We start from the raw sequence: 25741 nt of genomic DNA, 5'->3' as shown, positions 1-25741 counted from the left end.
GTTGGAGCCGATACCACACCTTTCAGCTCCTTCATTGGCTCTGATCTCTTCATTGGTTCCTTCCTTGGAGGGATCTGGGTGCCGGGACTCCCTCGTCAGCTCCAAGGGGGCGAGTGGCATCAGACCCTTGTCTGACTCCATTCTCCTTCTCAGGGCTTCGGCGCAGGTGAGCTCAGCTCTGACATCGGCCTCGGAGCCGTCCCTCTTGGTGCCGGGAGGGGTTCACGTCTCTTCGGAGCGGGGACCTTCTGCTCTGCCTGATAGGGGCACCTTTGAGGTCATGAGGAGCGTGCTGACTCCTGAGTCGGCTCCTCGATCGGCCCCATCGGCTCCTCCCCCCATGGTGCCTGCATCGGTCTCTGCCCACTCTTCTGACCCCAAGCATGGAGAACAGACACTCCAGGTTGCCCCATTGGACATATTTTCCTCTTCCAAGGCCTGCCCTGATCATTCAGAGGAGCCCCCTCAGAAGAGAAAATGTAAGAGGAAACATGTCGACTCCCCCGAGTCAGTTACATCTGATACCGACTTGGAGGATTTGGAAGGGTCCCCAAGATCCCCCACAGAGGCAGTCTCTTTTTCAGACATCCTAGAGATCCTTAAGCAGAGGGGGAACTGGACTGCCTGGACTGCCCTTAACCCTTCAGAGGATGAGTCAGAATACCTGGACGTGTTTGGTTCTTGCCCTTCCATCTCCTGGGTGTCTCCACCCTTCGACCCGCTGATAGAAGTAGTGGCTCGAAGGGCGTGATCAGCCCCGGACATAGTGGAACCAACTCCCCGCAGGCTCACTAAGTTCATAACAGCCCCACCCAACAAACAATTTGTGACAAAAGGTGTCCCCGTTGATGCCATGGTGGTTGTAGCCGCCATGAAGAAGGAGTTGGCTGACCCTTCAGTGCCTGTCCATCCACCTAATAAAGAGTCTAGGACAATGGACAGGTACAGGAAGTGGATGTTTTCCTCGGCGACATTTTCCATGCGGTCGCTGAATTATTTGTGTCACTTCACCCGCCTTCAAAGGGATCTTCTCAAGGAACTGGGTGATACCCTTCAGGATCCATCAGCTGCGGGGGCTCAAGATGAGATTAACTCCCAGCTGGTAACCCTTAACTCAGTCATCAACTCCTCCATGCGGCTATTTTCTTATGCAGCTGATGGGGCGAGTAGAGCCGCAGGTACAGGTGTGGCTTTGAGAAGACATGCCTGGATGCGGTTATGTAACTTTGCTGACCCCTTTAAGGTGTCCTTCACCAATGCCCCCTTCGATGGTTCGGCTCTGTTTGGACCACAGGTAAAGGATACCCTTACCAGGTGTGAGCAGGAAGGCAAGACTCTCTCTGCCGTGGGAGTCTGTTTTCCTACTCCCACTAGACCATACCCTAAAGGTCAGAAGAGTGGGAAAATGTGGTTTTGGAAACCCCAGGAAGTCGTGCCTGACACACGTGGTGAGTTTCCCTCCAGGGGCAGGGGAGGGAACAATAATAGATGCCGCCCAAGGGGCAGAGGGGGTCTGCAAAATCAGGGTAGCAGAGAATCTTTCTCTGACAAACCTTTTCAGCACCCCTGAGGGGCTGCCTGACTGTCCACCTTCAGAGGCAGTTGGGGGAAGATTGTCACTGTACCCAGAAGCCTGGCAACTCCTCACACAAGACAAATGGGTACGGTCTATCATATCCGAGGGTTACAAAATCCCCTTTGTCCACACCCCTGTACAAACAACCAAGTCCCTTCCAGATGTTGCATCTGGTCTATGGGAACAAGGAGTGCCAGAAATTTCAAAACTGCTAGAAAAACGGGCCCTCCAGCCAGTCCCAGCAGACCAGCAAAGATCCGGAATTTACTCAAGGTTCTTTTTGGTACCAAAATAGACAGGGGACTGGAGACCCATTTTGGATCTCAGCAGGTTAAACAAATCTGTTCAAAGAACGAAGTTCTGGATGGTCACGCTTCAGTCCATTCTACCCTTTTTGGGTCAAGACAATTGGATGTGCTCCATAGACCTTCAGGATGCATACTACCATATCAAAATGGACAGGTGCTTCAGAAAGTTTCTCCATTTCCGTCTGGGAGCCAGTCATTATCAATTCAGAGCCCTGCCCTTTGCTCTCACCACAGCCCCCAGGGTGTTCACCAAATGCATGGCAGTGGTTACGGCTCACCTGAGACGGCGAGGATTCCAGGTGTTTCCATATCTAGATGGCTGGCTCCTTACTGCTTCCACCAGGCATCAGCTACTGCAAGCCAGGGATTATACCATCCAAACTTGCTCCGAGCTAGGTATCTCAATAAATTTCGAAAAGTCTGCATTGTCACCTTGTCAGTCTATAACCTTTATAGGCGCAAGATTAAATACAAAAGATCTGTCTGCAAAACTTCCTCTAGACAGAGTGTCAGACATTCGCTGACATGCGCAGGTCTTACTACAGTGCAAAAGGATTCAGGCCAGATTTGTACTAAAAACATTGGGTCTCATGGCAGCAGCAATCATACTAGTTCCCCTGGCTTGTTTTCACATGCGACTTCTTCAGTGGATGCTTTTTACCCAATGGTCTTTTCAACAACTTCCGATGTTTCAATCATGCAAAGACCACCTGGCATGGTGGGTGGTCTCTCCTCTAGTACTCCAGGGCAGACCATTTGTTCTTCCTCCTCTTGTTGCCACGGTGACCATGGATGCCTCCCTGATTGGTTGGGGGGGGGGCATTTTCAGGGCAGGACTGTTCAAGGCACTTGGCAACCTCTAGAGTACCACCAGCACATAAACATCTTGGAGATGAGAGCGGTGCTTTAAACATTGCAAGCTCTTCAGGACTCTCTACCCACCGGGACTATTGCAATTCAAACAGACAATATGTCTGTAGTGTGGTACATCAACAAGCAGGGCAGAACCAAGTCCTATCCTTTATGTCGAGAAGCACTCAGACTCTGGCAGTGGGCGATCTCCTCTCAATGATTTCTGACCGCAACGCACATCCCCGGGAAGTCCAACATCATAGCGGACAGGCTAAGCAGAGCTATTCTCATGCCTCACGAGTGGTCTCTCAATTAGTCAGTAGAGGACAAAATTTCCCACAGATGGGATCAACCTTGCTGCGACCTTTTCACAACTCCTCTCAACAGCAAGTGCAACGATTTCTTCACTCTCTTCCCCCTTCCTGGGCACTCCCCCAGAGACGCTCTAGTTCACGATTGGCCCCAGGGCCTTCTCTATGCATTCCCACCCTTTCCCCTAATTCCCAAACTAATTCAGAAGATGACCGCATTGGGATCCAGGATGATCCTTATTGCCCCTTACTGGCCTCGACAAATTTGGTTCCCATTCCTGCATCGTCACCTACTGGAGCAGCCTTGGAATCTAGACCCAGTGCCAGACCTCTTGGTCCATCAGTCGGGCGGGCTGCACCAATCCCTTCAGTCTCCCAACCTCACAGCTTGGTTGCTCCACTTCCAACCTTATCCAGGCTTCCACATATTTCTCAGCCAGTGCGTGAAATCATCCTTTCTTTGCACAAATCTACTACCAGGAAGATTTATGCTAGTAAGTGGAAACGTTTCTCTTTCTGGGCAAATGCTAGGAATAGAGACTCCTTTCCATCACGTTCTAGATTTTTTTAGCAGAACTTTTTCAAGATGGTTCCTCGTCTGCCACCATTAGGGTCCAATTAGCTGCTATCACAAATTTCCACGCTGGCCTGTCAGAAACCAGCATCATGTCCCACAAACTTTGCAAGGCTTTCTTAAAGTGACTATTTTGCTTAGGCCCCCGGTCAGAGATCCCCCGCCTCCGTGGGATTTAAAGTTGATATTCGCTTCCTTGATTCTCCCCCCTTTTGAACCTGCGGCTTCCTGTTCCTTAAAATTGCTCTCCTGGAAGACTCTCTTTTTAGTAGCCATCACCTCAGCTAGGAGAGTTTCGGAACTTCAAGCCCTCTGTATTCATCCAACTTACCTTGTGTTTCATAAGGATAGAGTTTCACTCAGGACTAATCCTTCATTTCTTCCCAAGATACCTTTTGAAACAAACCTGAATCAGGCTATTGATCTACCTGTCTTTTTTCCTAACTATTCGAACAAAGCTGAACAAAAGTTACACCAATTGGACATTCGTAGGCAATTACGTTTTTATTTGGATAGGACCAAGCAAACTAGCAAATCAGACCAACTCTTCCTGTCCCATGCTGAGGGCAAACAGGGCCTGCCAGTTTCTAAAGTAACCTTATCCAGGTGGTTGTCCTCTATTATTACTTTGATTTATCAGGTGAGACATAAAGAACTCCCTACTTAACCCAAAGGGCATTCCACTAGAGCATTAGCTACTTTGGTAGCATTTCAAGCAAGACTACCTATGGAATCTATTTGTGCCGCAGCCACATGGGCCACTCCTCATACTTTCATTTCACATTATAAGTTGGATATGGCCTCTAGGAGTAGAGCTGCTTTTGGTTCCACTGTGCTCAAGAGTCTGTTCCGATGAGCCACCCAGGACTAAGGTGCTAGGGATGCTGTCCCAACCAGCAAGAATGAAGGTGAGAGAGACAACTTAACATTAAGAAGTTAAGTTATGTACCTACCATAACGTTCCATGCTAGTTGTCTTCTTCTCGCCTTCTTTCTTGCGTCCCACCCTCCATCCCCATAGCCTAGACAGACAGAGAAGAGGCCCTTTTTGAGGCCTTCTTCCTCTGGCTGTGTCTTATCTTGGTTACGTCCTCCTCTGTCTTAATACTGTAGGAAAACCTTGTAGTATGGACAGGTGTCCTTGTATTTTCTATGGTGTTAGCCGTGCCAAACGAGATCTGGGTATCTAGCACCAAGTATTGTGGGATATGGGGAGGCCTCGAGCCAGTAAATAGCTCTCGAGCTTTAGTAGATGTCCGAGTCGGAGCCGAGGATTGGCTCCGAACCCAACCAGCAAGAAAAAAGGTGAGAAGAAGACAACTAACATGGAACATTATGGTAGGTACATAACTTCTTATCATCACCTCAGGAGACAACTTACACATGCATGTATACACACTCAATTTGTTGTATCACTGTATGGTAAATATTAAGGGACACATCAGTGTTACATATACATATCTGTACCATATGATAACATGAAAAAGGAGAAATTGTGTAGGACATAATGCAGAAATTTTAATTTCAGAAAATACATATCACAGGACAGTGGTATTCTAATAATATGAGCCAGCTATGTGTAGTACACTGACAAACTCTAACACAGTCTCGGGCAATCTCACTGACATCTCAAACCACAGTCTGCCCTACCCTGGCCATGTACAGATATATCTTTCCCTGATTGCTCCACAATGGACATGGGGGGGATACAACACTATGTTGAGATGAAGGAACATGATTGTGAGTTGTTGAAGGCCTTGTGACAGTTGGAACCTCACTAGATGGGCCAGTAGTCCAACTCTGTAGGCTGGACTACAGACGGTGACTCTCAATGGCCAGTGGTGGTTCTACAGACAGGTGGCCTGCCTCTCACAGGTTGCAATCTGCTGATCACAGTTTTGGAATGCAGAATCCTGCTGGAAGTATGACACTGCTGCTGTACTGTAGAGGCCAGGTTTTCCACCAACCGTGCCACAGCTAGCAGACTCTCATTTTGTGTGGCCAATGCAACCATAATCTCACAGTGTCTGCACTCTTGTACTTCATGCATGACATGCAGCTGGTGTGTCACATGATCTGTGGCACAGGCAAGTGCACAGATGTCTGAACAATGCCATTGCTGTGACCATTCATTTGCCTGCAGCAGGAGGTGGACAGCCTTTGGCACCTGTCCATGTACAGCATCCACTTGCCTATGTCTACCATGATGCCCTGTTTTTGGTTGTCTGGAACTGCCAGCAGCAGTGTTCTCAGCTGTGGTGTGTTGGCCAATGGTCTCACCCTGTTCAGCATCCACAGTGGCAGCATCCTCTGAATGGCTTGACAAGGGGACCTCCACATCTGAGGCTACATCTGCTGCACTATCACTGTCACCCTCATGGATGGACTCGCCAAACAACTCAAGGTCCTCTATGGCAGGGGCCACACTACCATGCTGAGATACATCATGAGCAATATCATGATCACTGCTGGGCTACTAGATGATACAGATAGTTGATGTGCTACAAGATAAGCCACAGATCAGGACATTGTGCCTTCATCACATGATGGATATCCAAGACATATGACATATATATCTCACTGCAATGTTACTAATACTAATGATTTCACTTGCAGTCTACTGTATGTATGCATGTTTCACAGAATGTACATAAAATAAGTACACGTCCAACATACATGACATACATGATGCATAAAAAAAAAATAAAACACACCTGTAAAACACTCATGGGAAGATGGTGGTGTTGCTCTGGGATGAATATCAACTAGTGTAGGGGAAAAAAAAATCAGCATTACTGATCACGTCATTTACACCATTAACCAGGTGAGAGCAGTTAAAACATACAGAATGTGTGACATACACATACCACTCATATGTGCACTTGAGAACATTGATGCAGACTGACCTAGGAATGGTAAGAAGGACACAGTATTAATGGAGGTCAGCTACATGATTAACAGCAAGAACAAGTATGAAACATATATATATATATATATATATATATATATATATATATATATAATAGTATAGTAGTAATAAAACATAGTAGTAATAATATAGTAGTAATAAAACTAAGTATATATTTATTCCCTTCAGTTAATGTGTTAGTATTATCATTTTTGTTAATAAACTGCCAACCCAATATGGGTGAATAAGTGCCATTTCCCCTTTTGGTAATAACTTCATGATATATCGTTTTTAATAAACCTTCTGGGTAGGCCCTTCTTCAAAACATATCAATTATATTACTGGCTTTTTGAACAAACTGATCATTTTTAGAAACCATTTTGGCTGCCCAAACAAGCTGCCCCTTTACTACTGCTTTTTTATGTTTGGGATGCCAATTAGAATAATGTAAATAAGTGTTGGAAAAAGGTGGTTTCCTATATAAATTAGAATAAAAACAACAAGTTTCAAAATATTTCCTATCTCAGCATTTAAAAAGGAGATAGTATCCGGATGGTAATGGGAGAAGCACCTCAAAAAAATCAACAGTATTGTCTATATATGATAAAAATTCATTCAGTTTGTCCTCCGTATCAATCCAATAAATGAAAACATCATCCAAAAATCTAAGATATATTGACTAACATTTAGAATACATACTGTGTAAGATGTACTCAGATTCCCAGTGGGCCATAACATAATTTGCAAAACTGGGGGCGCATGCCGCCCCCATTGCCACACCAGTAGTCTGCTTATAAGTTTGGCCTTCAAAATAAATGAAGTTATTTTTCAAAACTACTTCTATAAGGGATGTACAGGCATTAACTGTGGTGTTATTTAATATTTTTGTAGAATATAATTCCTCTTCAAGCTAAATCCAATTAATGGGGTATAACAGTGAATAGATTGTGAACCTCCATGGTTACAAAAAATCCATTTTCACTATAGGGAATGCTATTTAATTTCTCCAAAAACTGCCATGAGTCCTTTAATATATTAGTATTATTTAATATACCATTTTTTACCTTATCAATCCATTTTGCAATATATAAATTTTAGACCTACACCCATCAACTATTGGTCTAAAAGGTGGGTGTTCAAGACATTTGTGTATTTTTGGTATACCAAAGATACTAGCTAAAGTTGGTTTATCATTTAGCATGAAATCATAATCATCCTTGTTAATCTCATGCTTTTGCAATATGAGATGAGTATATATACTTAGTTTTATTACTACTTTTAATTTGGACAGTGATTTGATTTTTAGTAGTATTTGTAAAAATTGGTATGTAATACTCAAAAACAATGATTTAGTGGACAACGTAGGGCCTTCACCAACTGTGGTTTACAAAAAAGACAGGTCTTTAAAAGTCAGATTGGAAAAGGGGATTTTTAATAATACAGGTACAAGACAGGTTCAGCTTGGTACTAAAAATTGTGGCTGTTGCTCTCTACGCTCTTATTATAAACAATAAGGATCATTTTTGTATTAGGAATAGGAAGTATAAGGTTAAAGACACTTTTCATGTAACACTTCTAATGTTGTTTACCTTGTGCAGTGTAACCAATGTTTAGCATTTTATATTGGAAAAACCAGTAGGGTTTTTAAAAAGCGAATATATGAACATGTTTTAGATATTAAAAACAAAAAAATGCACTTTATAGACTTGTAGAAAAATTTGATAATCATAATTTTAACTTTTTAATTATAGAACAGGTACAAAAGGATTTACAAGGGTGGGTAATAAATGAACATTTAGACAAACAGAAATTAAGATGGCAGATTTTATTAGATGCCTGCAACTATCCTGGATTAAACTATACTTGTTCTATTACCCCCTGTTAAAATTAATGGCATATAGTATAAAATGAATTTGTATTTTATATGGTTTTAGTAATGTGTTGATTTTACTTTAACTGATTTAATTAATAAGTCATGATTAACAAGTGAGGGGTATATATAGGGAAGGGTTTTGATTAACTGATGTTGTTCTTACGAAGGTTTACAAAAGCGTTTAACTGCTACATTTGGTGAATAAAAGTTTTAGCTGACTGGTTGCTGGTCTTCTGGAGTTTGTTCTGCAATGCTTGTTCATAATATGTAATATATTTATAGTTTTTGAGTGGGATTCAAACCACTGACAATACATTTATATTCCATGGAGGTCCAAAGCCATCAGAATAATGCCACCAGTCTTCTTGCACACCACCCCAAACAAAAAAGACCACAGTGAAGAACTTCTCTAAAGCAAACTTCACACTACTCAAGACCGGTGTGGTATCCTTCAAGGCCCCCGAGCCAGTGGAAACCACAACCCAAGCTGCGGAAGCCCTTACAAATGCCTTCTACGAACACCTCCAGGACTGCATGGATCAGGCAATCCCTAATAAAACCAAGACTCTTTCCACCAAGGGCAAACGTCCAGTCTGGTGGACCCCAGCCATAAACAAACTTTACAATAAGAGGAGAAAGCTGTTACATGATAGAGCAAAATCCATAAAAGAGAAGACACCCTTGATCATTATTAGTAAAAAAAATGCGAGCACTCATAAAATCATCCAAGGCCAACTTTGAGAGAAAAATTTCAATAGATTCAAAAGACAATCATAAGGCCTTCTTCAGCTATGTTAGAAACCTGGGTGGAAACTCCCAGATATGCGCAGAATTAGTCCAAAATGATACAAAAATCACTGAACCCACAGACATTGCCAACATACTGGCAGACAGGTTCAGTGCAAACTTCACCCCCCTCTCCCCCCCAAAAGGAGAGATAACTATCCCAGCAGAGTGTAGCCTTCCAGACATCTCAAATGCGCAGGTGAAAGCTGCTCTCTCTAAAGCTAAAAACACAGCATCAATGGGACTGGATGGTGTCCCCGGCTGTGTGCTACACGAACTCAACGAGGAACTAAACCCGCATACAAGGCAGCTGTTTAATCTTAGCCTTACCACAGGATATGTGCCCAAGGAGTGGCGTACGGAAACTGTGGTCCCACTCCACAAAGGCGGTGCCTCTATGGACCCTGGTAATTACCGCCCCATAAGCTTAACAAGCCTGGTCTGCAAAGCTATGGAGAGGATCATAATGGAACTCATAAACAAAGATATAGGGGACTTGCAGACATTGGACCCGACCCAGTTTGGCTTTGTCAAGGGCAGATCATGCCTTTTGAACTTGGTCGACTTCTTCGAAACAGTCACCAAGGCCATTGATGAGGGAAAGGCAGTCCATACAGCCTACCTTGACCTTGCAAAAGCTTTCGACACAATACGCCACTCGGGTATTATAGAGAAACTTACCAGCTTAAATGTAAACCCATATGTCACAAGATGGGTTGCAAACTGGCTAAAGGACAGAACCCACAGGGTTAGAGTTGCTGGCGCCATGTCAGACTCCAAGCCGGTCACAAGTGGTGTCCCACAGGGCTCAGTCCTTGGCCCCCTGTTGTTCGGCATCTACTTCTCAGAAGTACAGGTAAACATAGGAGGACTATGGCTGACAAAGTTTGCAGATGACTGCAAACTGGGCCATAGTGGAAAGTACATCGGACACAGATATCCTTCAGATGGGTCTCACGGAAACTGATAACTGGTGCCAGAGCCATGGCCTGAAGTTAAATGCCAAAAAATGTATAGTCATATCCTTCGGGAAAAACAAGGTAACCCCAAGCTACCATATAGGTGGCAATCCATTAAGCACAGAAGAGGTTATCAGGGACCTGGGGACCCAGGTTGACAGTGGCCTTTCTTTTGACACTCACATTGCTAAAGTGGTTAGAAAGACCTTCTACATTGCCCACCTGATCATGAAGGGATTCACATCCAGATCAAGTGAGGTCATTGTTCCCCTGTACTCTTCACTTATCAGACCAATGATCGAGTACAATGCCCCATTCGGGATGTATCTCACCCGACACCTGCAGCAGTTGGAGAGACCCCAAAAGTTCCTCACCAAAAGGATAAAGGGACTCCAAAATCTGTCATATGCTGCCAGACTGAAGAAACTCCAGCTCTATTCAGTCGCATACCACCTGCTCAGAGGTGACCTGTGCCTGACATACAAGGCCATGTCCAACCCGGAATTATTGGACATGCTCCACCTCAAAAAATCCAAATCTACCAGATCCACTAGAGCAAGTGACTTAAACCTTAGCACGGATATAAATAGGACATGCTGGAGGGATAGATTTGTCACCCAGAGACTCCCTATGCTGTGGAATAAAATCTCGGTCCATGTGAGGCAGAGCACCTCGCTGGCTCTGTTCAAGAGAAATCTTGACCGGTGGATGGGAAATCGTAGGTTTACCCCGGGAATCATCTCTGTGTCACTGCTGGACAGAGGCACAACAAACTAATGGGCACAGTATTTTTTAACATAAGGGGTGGCGTAAGCCACAAAACTTTGGGCTAGGCTTATAAATGCCTTAGGGCAGATAGCCTAGTATAAACCTATGAACCTATGAACATTCAAATACTATAACAAATAATATGAAGAATTTACGGAACGTGTGAGTAAACCTCAGGATCCATATCCAGACCACAAACAGTACAGATATGCAATATATTGAGAAAGTACTGATAATACCTTTGTAAAGAATTATAATTGAAGACCTATCTGTAACAACAACACCATGTTTATAACAGTTTTCTTAGAAGACATGAAATAAGAAATATCCATAATATCAGCACTGCATACAAAGTACGGATAGTGTCAAAATCCATAGCTTTCTGTAGTTACATCACAGAACTGAAGGAATTACCAGTAAGAGCTGCAAATGATCCATAAATCAGCCTTCATATACTGTTAACATTTACTCCTCCCTGTGGTCGCGTGGGTTTCCTCCGGGTGCTCCGGTTTCCTCCCACATACCAAAAACATGCTGTAGGTCTATTGGACACTCTAAAATTGGCCCTAGATGTGACTGTGTGTGTGTGTGTGTGTGTGTGTGTGTGTGTGTGTGTGTGTGTGTGTGTGTGTGTGTGTGTGTGTGTGTGCCTTCTGTGGAAGGTTGGGTGCCGGGCTGGCAACTCAACACTGTAAAACTCCACTGCCAATCATGAGCAGACAGGTGATCCGCTGTGGCGACCCCTAACCAGGAAAAGCTGAAAGAAGAAGAATACCGTTAACATTTACAATGAAAGTCTGTCAATACAACTGCATATGGGACTGCAGTAAACTGTTCAGAAGGATAACACCTGTATGTATAAAGTTCAAGACAACATCACTGTACTAACTTATGACAACCACTGTTGAAATTACCATTTTGAGTAAGTATGAATTTAAACATGTACCTTTTGTAATGAGTAACTGTAACAGACATGCTAATCACCACAACAGAAATTCTACCAAATGCCAATGTACCTCTCACTCAGAATCACAGAATCAAAGTGCATCTTGTGTGCCCCCAACTTTAAGTACCATTTGTGCCATACATAATTAATGAGGTTATTTAAAATTCAAGATTTTCTAATCCCATTTGTGCACATCCATGTAAATTGCCATTATGTGCCTTAAACACCCAAGTGTACCACATAAACACCCAACAGATATAGATAAATGGTACCATGTGTGCCATGAGCACATTATTTTCCAGTGATCTTACAGCATGACATTAGCGCCACTATTAAATATTGATTTTGATACATTTACTGATCAGACCATTGCAAACTGCTGAGTGGTACCTCAGTGATCATTTCTGTATTTTTGTATTTTTCAGATTTATTCTACTTAAGGATCATGATGGCTACTTCAAGGAGGTGGAGATGTCCATGCAGCAAACTGGACTGATGAGGAGATGACCCAGATGTTGACTGTGTTTGCTGGATTAGAGCAGAGGATGAGAGCCAGACCCAGGAACTTCACTATAATCGATATGTGGACCCAGATTGTGAGGGAGCATCAAATGAAGATGAAGATCTAAAGCACTGGTGTGGAGGTTTGTCACTGATATGATGACCTGCATCAAGGGATGCAGAGGAGTTTCAAAGGAGGGTCACCGAAGTGCAGAGGCAGTCCATAGATCTCTACAGTAAGTACCAATATTCTGCATATACCTGAGCATTGCTAAGGATTTCACAGTATATCTCTGTGATACATATATATATATATATATATATATATATATATATATATATATATATATATATCTTGTAGATGTTTTTATAACCATGTATTAGCTGCTGTGATAATTAGCTCATGGAATGATTAAGTGGCCTTGTTAAATACTGTCCTCTTAACTATACCCATGTTGTTGTTTTATGTAATAATGTATATAGTATCCATAAGTATGTGCTTTGTATGTGTACATATGTTTTACAACATCTAAGAAAATAATTTCACATAGCCTCTGTTCTGTTGCATCACAGATGCCTATAGCGGCTAGGCAGCAGATGACACTGCATTTCAATTTTCTGTTGTAGTCCAACTGTATCACTTATTGGGCAATTGCAAGTTAGAATATAAACACATATATAACTTTCTTACATCATTCCTCCTAAACAATTACACAGACATATTTAATTTAAAAAGTAATGCTCGTCCTGCTTCTTACACTAAAAGGGTACACACGCCTATTAAAATGCCAGGTTTTTGTGATATAAAAAATGACACTACAATAAATCATTTAAAAACTTTTCCTACCTTTAATGTGACATATAACATGTACAATTCAACTGAAAAACAAACAAATGAGTTAGGGGAAAAAATAAAAAAATGTACAAAACTCTGGTTGCATAAGTATGCACACCCTTAAACTAATACTTTTGTCGTGTGTGCACACCCTTAAACTAATACTTTTTGAAGCATCTTTTGATTTAATTACAGCATTTTTTTATATCGCAAAAACCTGGCATTTTAAGAGGGTTGTGTACACTTTTTGTATCCACTGTACGTGCTGATAGCTGTTATTTCTTTATTATGAAAGGTGCGAACATTGTATGCACTTTCCTTATACATCTGCTTACCACAGGATTTCTAAGAAACCCCTGCAGTACCTGTTTTCTGAAATGAAACCCTTGCTGAAGGTTAGTTCAGCCTGTAAAGCAACTGGCCAGCTTGTCTAAATTTTTGCATGTTGTTGATTACAAATCACATAGGGGAAATGTAGATCTCTATGTGTTACCTTGGTTAACTTCACCCATAGCATGTTTTGAAGAAAATGTATTGCAATAGTTTATATCAAGGTTTATGTTGTGCATGGTAACAACTCTCTGATATAGTCTTCAAATTTCTACAAAAATGGTCATAATCCATAATGTTCTGATAACATCAGCTTTCTAATAGCAGGGTTTGCAGAGCAGTAACTGTTTGTTTAAGAATAACATGCTGTAATTCATAATGCTCTGATAACATCAGCTGTTTGGAGAGCACCTGTTTGTATGAGGAACATGTGTGAGTGTTAGCTCAGCCGGCATGTTTGCATTTTGGTGTGCTTTGTCTTCAAATCTGGAAAGGGGAGACATATACCATTATCTTGCTGTAATATACCCATAACATTTAATTATAGAAGCATATTATACTTACTGATATTAATGTATATTTTAAGTGTAGCTGCAAATAACTCTGTTATTCATCAAATTCATAGTAATATATCTGTAATCCACAACATTCCATTAACATCCACTGTTTAGCTATGGGGGCAGTACATCTTGCTAAATCCTATTATATGTCTGAGCAATTTTTTGGTCAATATGGCATACTTTGTAATATTGAAGTCAATAGTAAAACAACATCGTCCTCAAATTTTTAGGGACTGGGCTGGACAGACTTAACAGTTGAAGGACAAGGAAGATGTACATATTTTGCTAGTGATGTGCAATTTAGTAAGGAGTAATGGTCCTCGCACATCTTTCTGTGTCCTTAATATACAGCAACATGTATGGTTCTGTTTACACAACTGTGTGCTACATGACACTTTCACACTGAATGACGAATGCATGCTCTGCATTACCATTAATGTACCTGAACAGAGTGATAATCTGAATTTGAATCTGCATTTATTGTACTTTGTTTTTGTGCTTACTACACTTCATCTAAGTCATTTTTCATTGAATTTCAGTTAATTTAACTGCATTTACTCTGTTAACTACACACTCAAGTGTAGTAGCCTCCACTGTGTTTAAAGTTATTTTATTATTGCTGTTCTAAGTGTTTTTCTCTGCTAAAACTTAAAAAAAAAAAAAAAAGGTCTAGCTTGTTTTCCCACCTTTTCCTGTTACTAGAATAGTCCGGATACAGATTTGTTGTACTTGGGACTGTATTGTGGTTTCTGAGTTTCCCCCAGACCTTTCTGTGATAGAGGGAAAGCCTTTTTGCTTATCAGTGGGAGTGGTAAGCACTAGGTAGCCTGTCTACTGCAAGAGGAGTGGTTTCTAGCTCTGAAATTTAGCTTATTGTCCATTTGGGCAGCATTTCTATCCCTTTTAACTTTCTGCTTTAAAACCCATGTTTGCACGATGCCTGCACTGCTAAATTAGGGTAAAGTTACCGGTGCCAAAAATTCTGTTCCTTCATTTTTTCCCTTAGATCTGCTAGTTCTCTACTCTCCTGCACTTTTACTAGCTTATTAGTCTAGCACTTTACCAGACTTCCTGTAGCAGTTATTGTAGAACACAAAAGTGCTACCAGCACTAAACATTCTACAAGGAAACAGCTCAAGTACTTATTAATGCCCACCCCTCCAGGCATGTCTAAAAGTCAGTTCCCTGTGCTTTCTCCTATTAACCTGGTGAACTTGCGCATCCTGAGGCAATGTTGCAACTGCCTCATGTATACTGACAACTCTCTCCTCTTACCTTCCAACACATAGACTTGCACTTATATATCCAAATTGGAAGCCATGCACTCTCTCTGCCCAAGACTGGAATAGCTAGTCAGGAAGAGAAGGTCATCACTTGCACCACACCACATGGAACGCATAGCCCTCCAGAATGAACACCAGCACTGCCTTCACATAAAAACACAAACCACACACCCACCTTCGCAAAGGCTCTCAATAAAAATCTACCCAAACAGCAGATACCTCCAAGGCAGAAATGCACTCAACACCACAATACAACACAAAGCACGAGACACATAACTCTGCTAAACAGTGTGCCACTCAACCAAACCCCCTAAAGCAAAACAGCTTGCCCAACACACTAGTCATAGGTGACTCGATAGTGAGGCACACTGATGTCCCACTCACTAGATTGAATAAGGAGAAAGTAACGGTCAGCTGCCTGTCAGGTGCCAGGATCTGCCACATAACGCACTCACTCAGGTCCCTCAGCAACAGGTACAAATATGATTCTGTCATTGTACACGTGGGTGTGAATGACCTGAGATGTACCTCCCTGGACTACATGAAAAGAGACATGGAGGAGTTCTTGGATTATGTAGCCCAGGCATATATGACCCTAGCCCTGAGCATCCTACCATCACCCAGAATGATACCACAGTACAAGCAGAAAATTATTGATTTCAACAATTGGATAAGTTTCTGGTGTCATTCTAAGGGAATCCAGTATCTGTCTGCCTGGGATGACATGACTGACAAACCTCGATGCTTTCCCAGAGATGGCCTGCATCTGTCACCTATGGGCTTCCGAATACTGGCGAAGGCTCTTACCACCCCTATAGTGCCTTTTTTAGGTGGTGTTCCAAAGACAAAATTACCACTGTAACAGCTACAAACAAATGCTATCTGAGGGTCATGCTGCTCAATGCTAGAAGTCAAAATCTCAAAATGCACTCGCTTGAAGTGCTCCTCAAAGTGGAGAACATCAACATTTCTGCTGTAACAGACACCTGGTTCAAAGCAGCAGAAAGCACCCCTCCACTACCAGGCTATAATTCATTCCACACCTTTCGGCCCCAGAACTTGGACCAAAGTTCCAAAGGCAGTGATGTTTCCATATTCATAAAGGATGCGCACACCTCCAGACTGGTAGCCCAACATAATTCATCAGAGATACTTCAGGTACAGCTAACATTGGGTAAGATAGCGATTCAGGTTGTAGCCTGTGTAGGTCCCAAACCATGTCCCAAGACTCTCACTCCATGTTACTAAGCACCCTGGAGAATATTAGGGTCCAACCTAACACTTTCATACTGGGCAACTTCAACTACCCCTCCATTAACTGGTAAAACTACTCATTTACCAATATACTTATCCGTTTCCTGGAATTCATTAATTCCAATGCCCTGGACCAGCTCATTCTTAGCCCCACTAGAGGTTGCAACATCCTTGACCTAGTCATTACTAACGTGGTCGACCATTGCTCTACACCAATAGTCAACTCCTCCCTGGTTAGATCGGACCATAAACTAATCACCTTGGGAAATCCACATCCCTCCCACCCACCCACAGCCCCCTGCAAAGGTAACCACCATGAAAAACTTCTCCAAAGCTAACTTTGGGCTCCTAAAAACAGATGTGGATAACTTCATGGCACCTATACAAATGAAGAATAGTTGCATGACTACCAAATCATACACCAATGCACTGTACGAACACATACACAAATGCATGGATCTCGCCATACCCAATAGAACCAAGATGCTCTCCTCCAAGAAAAGGAAACCAGTCTGGTGGTCCCCTTGCCATAAACAACCTCTACAACAGAAGAAAGAAACTGATGCAGAATAAGGTGAAGTCCCATGACTGGAAAAACTCTATCAGCCTCAGTAAAAAGTTGAGATCACTCATCAAATCCTCTAAAGCGAGCTATGAAAACAAAATTGCAGAAGATAGTAAAGACAATCACAAGGCCTTCTATAGTTATGTAAAGAATCCCCATGGCAATACTCAGATTTTCTCTGAGCTACTTCACAATGGTACCTCCTATACTGAGCCAACAGATATTGCCAATATACTCACCAACAGATTCATTGCCAACTTTACCCCCCCCCCAAAGGACCAATCACAATGCCAGTAGATTGCCAGGCACCCGGTATTACTGCGACACAGGTTAAAACAGCAATGTCCAAGGCCAAGAATACAGCTTCTATGGGACCTGACAATATCCCTGGTTGTCTAATGAACTACAGAGTGAACTAGCACCACACCTGTGTGCCTTCTTCAATCACAGTCTCACCTCAGGCTTTGTCTCTACCAAATGGCACACTGCCACAGTCATCCCTCTCCACAAAGGAGAAGTGACTACAGACCCTGGGAACTATAGCCCTATTAGCCTGATGAGTCTGATATGCAAAGCTATGGAACACATTATCATGGACCTAATAAACAAGGAGGTAGGAAATCTCCAAACTCTGGATCCCGCACTGTTTGGTTTTGTGAAGGGTAGATCATGCCTGCTCAACCTGGTTGACTTCTTTGAGTCAGTCACCAGAGCTGTGGATAAAGGCAAGGTGGTTCATACAGCCTACTTTGATCTGGCCAAGGCCTTTGATACCATTCCCTACTCAGGAATAATAGAAAAACTCACTAAGCCAGGCATCAACCTCTATATCACTAGGTGGGTTGCAAACTGGCTCACAGCTAGAACCCACAGTGTGAAAGTAACTGACTCCAAGTCAGACTGCTGACCAGTCATGACTGGAGTCCTACAGGGTTCGCTCCTTGGTCCTCTCCTGTTTGGTATCTACTTCTCTGAAGTTCAGGCCAACATGAAGGGACTCTGGCTGACAAAGTTCACAGACGATTGCAAGTTGGGAGCTATTATTAACTCCCCAGGTGATGTTGACATCCTGCAGAAAGCCCTCACTGAAACATACGACTGGTGTCAGAACCATGGCCTTAAGCTCAGTGCCAAAAAATGTGTTGTCATCCCCTTTGGAATAAACTTGGTTCCCATGAATTTCCACATCGATGGTAGTCCACTGAACACAAAAGGCATTATAAGAGATCTGGGAACACAGGTTGACAGCAACCTTTCTTTTGACCACCACATTGTCTCTGTGGTCAAAAAGTCCTTCTATGTGGCACATCTCATTACTAAGGGATTTGCATCCAGGAAGAAAAAGGTCATTATCTCTTTCTACTCTTCCCTCATTAGGCCAGTCATTGAGTATTTTGCTCCATTTGGCATGTACCTCACTAGACACATGCAACAGCTGGAAAGGCCACAAAAGTACCTCTCAAAGAGGATCCTAGGCATTAAACACATGTCCTACATGGACAAACTCAAAAAACTCCAGCTGTTCTCTGTCTCATATCGTCTACTAAGAGGCGATCTCTGTTTGACTTACAAAGCCATGTCTGACCCAGCTCTGTTAAAAATGCTACATCTAAAGAAATCCCAATCCCTCCACACCACACGCTCCAGAGACCTCAACCTCATTACCACAATCAACAGAACATGCTGGAGGGACAGCTTCATAACCTAAACTTCCCATACATGTCAAGCAGAGCACCTCACTGGACCTCTTCAAGAGAAATCTTGATGAGTGGATGGGAAATAGAAAATTCACTCTGGGGTTCACTCCAGCGGCTTTACTTGATAGATGCACTGGGAAGTAATGTCAGGTGACACGATGCCAGGCAGGAGCGGCCTTAGGTCAGCTGGTGCCCTAGGCAAAAGGGCTCCATGGCGCCCCCCCTCAGACTACCCAGTGCCCTCATCCTGGTCTACCTACTCAAATAAATACTGGAAAAGCACCCCTGCTAGAGCGGCGCCCTAGGCAGCCGCCTAGTTGGCCTATGCCTAAGGCCGGCTATGTGCCAGGGTAATCCTATGGACTAGGCTTCTAAAGGCTGCAGAGCCATTAGCCTAGTACACACCTATGAACTCGTATATATTTTTCAACTGTTTAGCTACATGAGCAACACATGTTCATATCTTGCAGTCCTAAGCAAAGAGCTTTATTAGTAGATCATTCTCTATCAAGATGCTGTCATACATAAAATCTTTTTACTGCCTGCAAAACAGGATTTTTCAGTTAAGAAATGTTAGGTAGGTAGGTAGATGTCCTTCATGGATGCATCTGCAGTCATAACAAACGGGTAGTCCTGTCGTCAGGCAGCCCTTCAGTTGGCCGGATTCCAAAGTCTGGGTCTGGCTTCGGCCGATGTCGCACTTCACCCGACGTCATCTCTGCTGGTCTTCGGGTATAAAAGCATCGGCCGACGCCATTTTCTCCAGTCTTTCTTGCCGCGTGGCGCCCGAAGCAGAAGCTGTTCGCAAGTGCCGGTCGGTCAGATCCAGAGATTCCTACTACCGAATACTACTTCGAAGACTTCTAAAAAGCTAAGTACCCCGTTGGGGACCTTTTCTTGCCTCAGCCGATGTCAGAAAAAGTAAACAATTGTTTAACCGGTGGGAAACAAATACCTCATAAGGATTTCCACTCTTACTGCCTACCTTGTTTAGGCCCAGACCACGACGTTGCTGCCTGCCTAGCTTGTTCATCCTTCAACCGACGAACGCTTAGACGTCGGTCGGAGTTTGCTGAACAGTTTTTCGGCTCAGATTTTGCGTACATTATGCCGTCGGAACATCCGACTACCCAAACAATTAAAAAACGCAAAGAAAAGGACCGACACTCGCGGTCCGCGGTTTCGGCCGAAACCACGGATAAGCAAGCCGCGAGTGTCTCGGTTTCGGCCGAAACCGAGAAAACCGGTCTATACTCAGCCGAAACCTTGACTTCTACCGAGGCTCCTGCTACTTTAGCTGAATCGGCCTCTGAAACTTTAGCTACTACTGTGGCCTCTACTGATTTATCTGACACCATCCCTTTGGATGTTTCCACCCCAGCACGTGGTGCTGCTAGGCCTCCTGCAGCCATGTCTATCAAGGCCTTTGCCAGGGCCAAAGCAGCCAAATCTGCTAAAACAGTTCCTGCTAAGACCCCCTCACACAGACACCCTTCTAGTTCTCAAATGCTTACTCTGGCAGAGGATTTGATTTCCTTAATTAGGGGATCCCAATCACACCCAGACAGGGCCTCTCAGCCTCCAGAAAAGAGACCTAGAACAGAGCCTCCCCAGCAGGAGTACTCTGATGACTCTTCAGAAGACTCAGACACTACAGACCAGCCAGAGGCTCCTTTGTCCACTTATGAAGACTCCGATGCTGATGAATCCATTCCATCGGCCTCACCTCCAGAAGAATTCTCTTTTGGGGAAACCTTACATGCCATGAGAGAGCAATTCCAATGGCAAGAACAGGATTTCTCAGACTCAAGAAAAAGGCTTAGAACTTTTCTGCACCTACCACAACATAGGCCCTTAGCTATACCTCCAGTTTTGCCTGTTGTGGATGATGCATTTAATGATGCTTGCACTGCTCCTGATTCTTTACCACCAGCCCCTGCCAAACCTGACAGATTTTACAGGGTACCCAACACTCATCACCACCTTTTCAGGGCCCCACTTGCAGATCCTGAGACTATATCCCAGGGGCCTAAGGCAGTAGCTTCTACCTCTACAAAAAACCCTCTCCCTTCTGAAAGGGAAGCCAGGTCTTTAGACAGATGGGGCAAAAAAGTCTACACCTCTGCCACTCTCTCAGCTAGAGCTTTAAACTGTCAGTTTCACATGATCCAATACCAAGAGTTTATGCTTGATCAGTTGTCTAAGAAAGTTTCTTCTGAAGAACCCTTAGATAAGAAATATATTTTAGAAATGGTGAATAACATACAGCAGGTTAGTAACCATTTTTTAAAATGCGGCTATGATGCACTGGAGGCTTCATTTAGATCAGCCATGACTGACACAGTGATAAGAAGGCATGCATGGCTGAAAGAGCAGGTCCTACCAGATCAGGTAAAAGCAAAGCTGTTGGATGCTCCTATGGATAAGGACTGTTTATTTGGTACCTCTGCTCAACAAGTAATGAAGAAAATGGAAGAGAAGGCAAAATCTGTACAAACAGTTAAGGATTTCTTACAGGTTCAGCCCCCTCGGTTTAGCAGAAATTGGCCTGCCAAAAATTGGTCCTTTCCAGATTCATCAAAGACCCAAAGAGGCAGGTATAGACGCTCTCGAGGCAGAAACCAACCCAGAGGAAGTGCCTACAGAGGCAGACAGTGGCAAGGTAATAACCAACGAGGCACTGCCACAACCACTGCCACTGCAACAGGACATTCACAGTGACTTGGCCCTGACACCGCCTACCAGAGAGCAATTAGCAGCTCCTTTAGGCGGAAAGTTAGCCTTATTTTCACAAAACTGGCACTATATCACAAAAGACAAGTGGATTTTAAAAACCATAGACCAAGGCTACAGGTTCCACTTCCACACCTTACCAGTAAAAAGAGGAATGCCAAACTTACCTCCAACTCAAAGAACAGAAGCTCAAAACCAGGTAATTCAGCTAACCAACATGAGAGCTGTGGAGAGGGTGCCAGTAAATCAACAGGGCAAAGGATTTTACTCCAGACTCTTTCTAGTCCCAAGAAAAGAAAAACTTGGAGACCCATTCTCGATCTGTCCATCTTAAACACATACATCATCGTTCCAAAATTCAAAATGCTGACCTTACAGCAACTTCTTCCCATGCTGGGCAAGGAGTGTTGGCTGGTAACTCTAGATCTCAAGGAGGCATACCTGCACGTCCCCATACGACCAATTTGCAGAAGATACCTCAGATTCCTTGCAGGATCAGAGCATTATCAATTCTCAGCATTACCTTTGGCTTATCTACTGCGCCCAGAGTATTCACAAAATGCCTGGCATCAGTAATCGCTCATTGCAGGCTACAGGGAATCCAAATCTATCCATACCTGGACGACTGCCTGCTACAAGCGGACAACCGAGACAAGCTGACAACAGATTTACAAAGGGTCATCTGCTTGCTACAAGCCCTGGGATACACAGTCAACTTAAAAAAGTCAAGGCTGATTCCATCCCAGACAAGAACCTTCTTGGGTGCAGAATTGGACACAGTAAAACAAATGGCATTCCTGACTGCAGAAAAACAAGAACAACTACCCCTTTACTTCTTGGCATTAACAAAACAGAACAAACTAACAGCAAGAAAGGTGCTGCAGGCCTTGGGATTCATGGCATCATGCATAATCTTGATTCCTCATGCCAGACTGCATATGAGAAAGCTACAGTGGTACCTAAAAAATTTATGGTCTCAACACAGGCACAGCTTAGAAGCCGAAATCCCACTAATCCCATGCCTGAAACAAGAATTCCTGTGGTGGGCCCAAGCATGCCAGACAAACCTAGGCTTGCCCTTCCACAAAGGTCAAGCGAACCAGACCATCACAACGGACGCCTCAGACCTAGGCTGGGGGGCACACATGCTGGACAAATGCATACAAGGATTGTGGACCCCAGACCAGCTGCACCTGCACATAAACCAAAAAGAAATGCTGGCAGTACAACTAGCAATCCAGAAATTCAAACCTTTCCTCAAGGAAGGCCATTTATTGATAAGGACAGACAACACCACAGTGATGTGGTACATCAACAAGCAAGGGGGCACGCATTCTTACCCCCTATGCAGAATGACTCTGGACCTTTGGAACATGGCTCTGAGCTACAACATCCAGTTACAGGCAACCTTCGTGCCAGGGAAAGAAAATACCCTAGCAGATATGTTAAGCAGAACCACCTCGGATGCTCACGAATGGATGCTGCACCCGGACATCTTCAAGACCATCACAAGAAAATGGGGAATGCCACAAATAGACCTGTTCGCATCCCCACTCAACCACCAGCTCAGGAAATTCTGCACAAGAACGTTTCACCCGCTTGCATGGAAGGTGGACTCCCTATCCTTCAGCTGGAAAGGTCTGACAGCATATGCATACCCACCTCTTCCTTTGATGCACAAAGTACTACTGAAAATCAAAGAGGAACAACCAAGGATAATCCTAATAGCTCCGAATTGGCCAAGGCAACACTGGTATCCCCTGCTGAGGAGCATGTCTCAGGGGATAATGTGGTCAATCCCCCTGATGCCTTTGATGTTAACTCAGAACAACTACAACATCCTGCATCCAAACCTAAAGACCTTACAGCTTACTGCCTGGAACATCACTTAAGAACAACTAACCCAGTCATATCTCAAAGGGTTAAAGACATTATACTGGAAGCCCGCAGACCTTCAACAAGAAGGAACTATGCAGGAAAATGGAAAAGGTTTGCCACTTGGAGTGCGGAAAGAGGAAAAGAGGTGTCAAACATAGACATTGCTAACATCCTGGAGTACTTGGCAGAGCTTCTACACACAGGACTGTCCTATTCCTCCATCAAGATACATGCTTCAGCTATTTCTGCAGAATACAGTTCTGATCCACCTGTCTTCTCGCACCCTCTACTTAGGCAATTCCTCAGAGGAATCAAGAATGTAAAACCTCCTAGGAAACCACCACTACCAACATGGGACTTGAATTTTGTACTAGAAAAATTGACACTCCCTCCATTTGAACCAGCAGGAACAGCGGATCTGCAACACCTATCATGGAAAGCTGCTTTCCTTCTGGCAATTACTTCAGCAAGAAGGGTTTCAGAACTCCAGGCCTTAATGGCAGTACAACCCTTCCTGATCTTCCATCAAGATAGAGTCTCCATGAGAACTAATCCTACATTTATGCCAAAGGTGGTATCCAGAGTGTCCTTAAACCAGGCAATCCACCTACCTACCTTCTTTCCCAACCCTCAGAACAGGGGGGAAAGGCTACTGCATACTTTGGATGTACATAGACAGTTACGCTACTACCTGGACAGAACCAAAGGTAACAGAAAAACTGACCAGCTGTTAGTGGCCTATGCACCAGGAAGGGAAGGAAAAGCAATTTCCAAACAGACAATCTACAAGTGGATAGGAAATTGCATCAGATTCTGTTACTCCTACCATGGAAAACCAATGCCACAGAACATAAGACCTCATTCAACAAGAGCTACAGCCACTACCACAGCTTTCTTACGAGGAGTGGCAACCAAGGACATTATTGAGGCGGCTACTTGGACCTCCATGCATACATTTGCCAAGCATTACAATCTACCTCTATATTCTAGATCCCGAGCAGGGTTTGCCACTGCTGTACTGCAAGGGATCCTAACTACACCATAATTATTTCACTTCCTCCACCCCTAGTTTAGCTATGGTATTCTACCCATTTGTTATGACTGCAGATGCATCCATGAAGGACATAGTACAGTTTTGTACCTACCATAAATGTAGATGTCCGAACTGGATAGCATCTGCAGTCAGGATTACCCACCCTCCTTCCCCTCTGTGGTTCTCCTAGGGTATTTACACTCCTAATAGCTAGCTGGGGGGGAGTCTCTTATGGTGTATTTGTTTGTATATATGTATATATATGCCTACTTTTTGTATTTTGCCTTCTACCTTATCTGCATACATTGGCATTTATCCAAATTTAGCCTTCCAAAAGGGCAACTGGCATCTGGGGCAAGAAACACTGAAGAAAATGGCGTCGGCCGATGCTTTTATACCCGAAGACCAGCAGAGATGACGTCGGGTGAAGTGCGACATCGGCCGAAGCCAGACCCAGACTTTGGAATCCGGCCGACTGAAGGGCTGCCTGACGACAGGACTACCCGTTTGTTATGACTGCAGATGCTATCCAGTTCGGACATCTACATTTATGGTAGGTACAAAACTGTACTTTCTCAGGGTTGGAGTTTGGATACAGATTGTGGTTGCAAGTTTGAATCTCATGTTCTCCAATCTGTGTTCAAAGATGTTAACACCTGAATGTAAAAATGTCAAATCTACATTGTGCTGTCTAATGCTCTTCAGAAAGATACATCTCCAAACTGTGTTGAGAGATGTATATCGGTATTATTTGAGGAATATTTTTTTCAGAAATTCATTTTTTTTTGTTTCAGACAATGAGGAGTGTAGTTGGAACATCGACATGTGCACTCAGCGGATGCACAGACTTCAGCAGATGGATAGCAGTGTGTTGATTTTTTAATTTATTTTATGAACTGAAATGCATCTTCCCCTGTTTTCAGGCTTGTATTTTTCACAATAACTTGTTTATTCATTAGTATGCAAGAAAACACATCATGCATTAGTAAGGTATGTGAAATCATCACAAGGTAGCTGTGTTTATAGCTGTTGATAAAATCTAACAATTGCTTATTGTTTATGTATTTTTGGGAAATTTGTTCAGCATACATTTTTAAATGTACTCCACAACATAAATGGCTGATATCTGTCATACATATTAAGGTAGATGTTTCACAAATGAGTGTAAGTGTTTTAATTAGTGGTTAATTTGTATGGTTTGGCACATTTGTA

The 25741-nt window shown here is 43.4% G+C and overlaps 1 protein-coding gene across 4 annotated transcripts in view; it reads left to right on the top strand.

Annotated features, from left to right (window-relative positions):
- The window catches only part of LOC122809897 (inositol 1,4,5-trisphosphate receptor-interacting protein-like), a 146525-nt gene that overhangs the window by 104093 nt on the left and 16691 nt on the right, over positions 1–25741 (top strand). For 2 of the 4 annotated variants that reach the window (XM_044081547.1, XM_044081545.1), the window contains one exon: positions 12286–12597. The exons of the other annotated variants lie outside the window; for them this stretch is intronic. The gene's annotated coding sequence lies outside the window, so the exon portion shown is untranslated. The remainder of the gene's footprint in view (positions 1–12285; positions 12598–25741) is intronic. 4 annotated transcript variants of the gene reach the window in all.

Source organism: Protopterus annectens, chromosome 1.part1 (assembly GCF_019279795.1).
Source record: "Protopterus annectens isolate FY-2018-M chromosome 1.part1, PAN1.0, whole genome shotgun sequence".
Taxonomy (NCBI): domain Eukaryota; kingdom Metazoa; phylum Chordata; order Ceratodontiformes; family Protopteridae; genus Protopterus; species Protopterus annectens.
Note: the sequence above shows the minus strand (reverse complement) of the source record. Positions and strands in the feature narration are given on the sequence as shown.